We start from the raw sequence: 5500 nt of genomic DNA on the forward strand, positions 1-5500 counted from the left end.
AAATATGGGGTCAGGATTGGTGGAAGATCTATCAACAATCTGCGATGTGCAGATGACACAACCCTGCTTGCTGAAACTGAGGAGGACCTGAAATGCTTGCTGCAGAGGGTCAAGGACTGCAGCCTTTAATACAGATTGAGGCTCAATGTCAAGACAAAGATTCTCACCACTGGACCAAATGGCAGCATCAGGATGGATCGTGAAGAGATTGACATTGTTCAGAGCTTTAGTTTGCTTGGCTCCACAGTCAACACTCTTGGCACCAGCAGTCAGGAAATTAAAGGATGTACTCCAAAGTACTGAAGGACCTCTCCAAAGTACTGAAGAGCAATGGGTTTCTCTGGAGACTAAGGTGCATCTGATACAGGCCATGGTCTTTGCAAACACTTGTTATGCATTAGAGAGTTGGACAATGACCAAGGAGGATAGAAGCAAAATCGATGCCTTTGAGCTGTGATGCTGGAGAAGAGTATTGATGGTACCATCAACTGCTAGGAAAACAAACAGATTCATCCTGGAGAGGGTTAAACCAGGAGACTCTTTGGAGGCAAGGATTCTCAGGCTTCCTCTAACATACTTTGGACATGTTGTAAGGAGGGACCGGTCCTTGGAGAGGGACATCCTGCTTGGTAGTGTGGAGGGACAGTGCAGGAGAGGAAGGCCCTCTGTGATGTGGAGTGATTCAGTGATTGGGGTCATTGGGATGGGTGTATCAGAGACACTGATATTGGTACAGAACAGAGCATAGTTTAGGGCTGCTGTACACAGGGTAGCTGTGAGTCGCAAGTGACTCGAAGGCACATAATAACAACAACGTGTGTGTGTGTGTGTGTGTGTGTGTGTGTGTGTGTGTGTGTGAAGAGACTCTGAATATTGCATTCAAAGGCTAAGTAGACAAAGCAATGAGAAGAAATCAAGAAATTAAGGAGCTAAGTAGATTTCAAAGAGTAGCATGAAAAGACAAAGTAAAATATTATGAAATGTACAAAGACCTAGAGTCTAAAAATCAAAAGGGCCATACTCGTTCTGCATTTCTTAGGCAGAACGAACTAAACAATAAATTCAGCTTCTAACTGAAATACTTAAGGATGCTATAGGTAGAATATTGAATGATCCAGGAAGTATTAAAAGAAGATGGAAGAAGCATACACCTGTACCAAACAGAATTAGCTGACACAGAAGAATTTCAAAAGACAACTTATGATCAAGAGGCAACAGTAATGAAGGAAGTTCAGGCCGCTCTGAAGAATTTGGAAAAAAATAAAGCCCCAGGAATTGATGGAATACCAAATGACATATGTCAACAAACAGATACTGTCCTGGCTGTGCTCACCAGGTTGTGCCAAGAAATCTGGAGGACAACTACCTGGACAACTGACTGGAAGAGTATTGGAGACTGTTGGGGAGGAAGGGAGCGCCTCTGGCCAGGACAGATTGCCTAAGTTGCAGATAAGTGCAAGCCTCCCAACGGCCTTTAATACGAGGTAGAGAAAGCTCCCCTGTGTTTGGCCATACTGGCTTGAAAAAAGCTCCCTACCTGGGAAGTTGGCTGCCACAGCTGTTGAGCTGGGAGTGGTCTGTAGGAGGCTGAGGTTCTCCTGTCCAATCAGCATGTCCCACGTCTGTAAGCCCATCCTATCCTGTCTTCCTGTTCACTTGCTTGTATGTAAGGGCACCGCAGCCCCCAATAAAATTGAGCTGGATTGACTCTCTGATCCTCTCCTGGAGTGGTGTGTCTCAGTCGTGCTTACATCCACAGGGTGTTGCTGTTGGTTGCCGGCAAACAGACAGTGACAGAAGAAATCCATATTTATTCCCATTCTAAAAAATGGTGACCTGACAGTGTAGAAATTATCATACAATATCACTCAAATCACATGCAGGCAAAATCCTACTGAATATTAACCAGAACTGACTGAAAATGTACATTGACAGAGACTGTTAGAAAAAAAGCTGGATTTAGATCAGGCCATGACACTTGAGATATTATCTTCAATGCCATATTAACCTTGACAGAAAGCAAAGCATACCAGAGGGATATCTATCTGTGTTTTATTTACTATGCAAAGGCATTTGATTGTGTAGATTATAACTAATTGTTGTTAACCTTGAAGCAAATGGAAATCCCAGAACACTTGATTGTACTTATGCAAAAACATATACTTGGAACAGGAAGGAGTTCTCAGAAAAGAGCTGGGAAACACTTTATGGTTCAAAATTAGGAACGGAGTGTGTCAGGGATGCATTCTGTCTCCATATCTTTTCAGTCTATATGTAGGAAAAAATCATTCAGGAGGCTGGGCTTTATGAGGAGACATTTGTCATTGGAGGAAGACTCATCAACAACCTGTGTTATGCAGATGACACAACCTTGCTTTGTGAAACTGAGGAGGACCTGAAGTGCTTGCTGCAAAAGATCAAGGACTGTATCTTCAATATGGATTGAAGCTCAACATTAAGAAGAAAAAATTTCTCACCACTTGGCCAATTGGCAGCACCATCCTAGATGGAAAAGGGATTGAGTTTGTTAACAGTTACAGGTTGCTTAGCTCCACAATCAACACTCATGGCACCAACAGCCATGAAATGAAAAGACAAATTGTATTGGGATAGTCTGCTGTTAGAGACTTCTCCAAAGTACTGAAGAGTAACGATGCCAGTCTGGAGACCAAGTTGCACCTGACATAGTCTTTGCAATTACTTGCTATGTATCAGAAAGCTGGAGAATGACTAGGGATAGTAGAAGGAAAATTGACGCCTTTGAGCTTTGGTGCTGAAGAAGAATATTGAGTATACCATGGACTACTAGGAGAACAAACAGGGTCCTAGAGAGGGTGAAACCAGGCTGCTCCTTAGAGGCAAGGATTCTGATGATTTGTCTGACCTATGTTGTACATGTTGTAAGGAGGGACAAGTCCTCGGAGAGGAACACCATGTTTGGAAGGGTGGAGGGACAATGCAGGAGAGGAAGACGCTCGATGAGATGGATTGATTCAGTGGTAGGTGTGTCAGAGACAATAAGTTTGGCACAGGATACTGCAGGGATTAATGATGTAATACATAAGGTCACTATGAGTCGCAAGTGACTTGATGGCATAGATTATAGAGATAGAGAAAGAGATAGAGATAGAGATAGATAGAGATATATAGTTGGTTGTGTTGTTAAATGCAGTTGAAGCATAGGTGACTTATAGTGAACCTATGAATGAAAGACTTGGATGCTTGTATAACTTTCATTCTTTCCTCAGGTTCTCAGGGTTTCTGGAGGCAAGCTATTTCAGAAGTGGATGCCACTCCTGCTTCTAAACTTGTTTCAATCAGGGAGCTCCACCAAACACTGTTTACCATGGGTAACCATTATTGCACTTGACACATCAGTGTCACAGTGTTCACTATCACAGCAACCACGAGTTACCCCTGTACAGCAAGTGGATAGACCAGAGCTATCTGACCTAGAAGAATGTTTAACAAAATAGAATTAAAAACATAATTTAAGGACCTGAGCATGGTTCTTAACAACTGAATTTAAGTACCAGAGCATGGTTCAAATTCCATGAACACTGTCATTCCAAATTCCTCCATAATCATGCATTCTTATTGGCTTTCACTTCCCCAAAACACCCATCTGGGAGCAGTCCACTGCTTCTTCATTCTCCTCCTATTTGATGCCACATGTTTCTTCACAGAGTCTAACTTCTTTAGTGATTTGTCCACCATATAGACTGAGTACATATGAGGGAAGAATACATGTATAAACAGAAGATGAACAAAGGCCTGAAGCCTTTCTATAACTATAATCATTTCTCCAAGCTTTTGGACTTTCCATAGGCATGTGGTTTAGGATGTAGATGCCAGTTCTGCTTCCAAACCTGAATCAATCTAGGAGTTCCAATAAAAATTGCCTATGATGGGTAGCCAATTATGGTGTTTGACACACCTATGGCCCAATTGTCAAAATCACAGCAACTCTGTGTTATTTTAGTAGAGCAAATAGAAAGACCTCTGCTGTACCACTCAAAAGAGTGTTCATCAAAAATCAGTTAACATTATTTTAATACATAGAGTATTTTAAAATTTCAGCACACCCAAATGCTGGTGGACTCTGGACCAGAGACCCCCAATTAATATGGTAATTTCCCTCTGTTGACACCCACTAGGGGGCAAAAAGAAAGCCATAAGAGCCCCAAGAGTTGCATAGTGCCATATGTGTCTCTCCTCAAGATGTGAGAGGCCATCCTAAGGTTCAGCTTGAACATTGAACAGAGATTCACAACTCCCTCTCTCTCTATATATATATATATATATATATATACACACACACACATATAACTTTCACACTAACATTATAATGTGTTCTATGATTTCCATGCTTCTTAGTATTATTCATAATTTGATATCATCCTCAAAATCAGCAAAAATGATTAAACTATCAAAATGAATTGACACAATAGCTTTACAATGGGCTGTAACAATTCCAAAATTGTGAGAATGGTATAGGATTGGACATTTTTTTCATGATAATTGAGAGCTGAGCAAGGACTTAATGACAACAGTAAAAGAAACTATCTTGTAAAACAATATACTTTTTAAAAAGACAAAATAAACTTCACTATAGTTTTTAAAATGAAAACTAAAAGGCTTATAAATTAACACCTCATGAAATGTAAACACTTATTTAAATAATAGCCAAATGTGTACTAATGTATAAATAAATTTTAAACTCCACAAAATAGTAATAGATCAAAATGGATAAAGAATTTTAATAGACATTTTTTCAAAGAGGTGTGTGAGTTAACAAAGGCGATATGATAAAATGTTTACTAATTTTACAAAATGTTTTTAGGAAAAAGGAAGTTAATATTACAGAGATCTGTCACACACTATGGTAGAACTATTATTTTAAAAATACAAAATAACAACTGCTGTGGATGCCATTAGGTATATAGCTTGTTTATGTTCTTATAAAAGATATTCCTAATTAATAAATCATTGTGCAGAATTCTATCATTTTATCTTCAGCTTCATTTCTGTCACCAAGTTTGTTTTTCAACTACTGGTCCTTCTTCCTGGTTCTCCGCTTTTGTAGCCCAGTATCTCATTATTAGTGTATCCTGGTTGCATGTTTGATAGATTCTGACTGCAAAGGTTAGTAAAAATCACCTATTTTTCTGCTCTTTTTCTCTGGTTGTTTGTCCATATATTTGAATGATAGTGAAATTTCCAGGTCTTACTTTTTTTTTTGTTTTGTTTTATTAAATTTTATTAGTCTTAATGAACATTTACAGAGATTTTGGGCTTTCATTCATTCATTGTTGCACTGTTTTCTCCACCCTCATCCCCAGTTCGTTCTTCTTCCCCCCCCCAATATCTGTTTAATTGTCTAATTGCCACAGTGCTTGTCAAAGCCAGTTCTGATTCATCTCCTTTGTCAGTGTGTCCCTTGCCATTCCCTATCACTCCTCCCTGGGAGAGACTTCACCCTGATTCATAAGGAAAAGGG

This window comes from Elephantulus edwardii, unplaced genomic scaffold (assembly GCF_000299155.1).
Source record: "Elephantulus edwardii isolate Elephantulus edwardi_28Jun2011 unplaced genomic scaffold, EleEdw1.0 scaffold00451, whole genome shotgun sequence".
NCBI classification, from domain to species: Eukaryota; Metazoa; Chordata; class Mammalia; order Macroscelidea; family Macroscelididae; genus Elephantulus; species Elephantulus edwardii.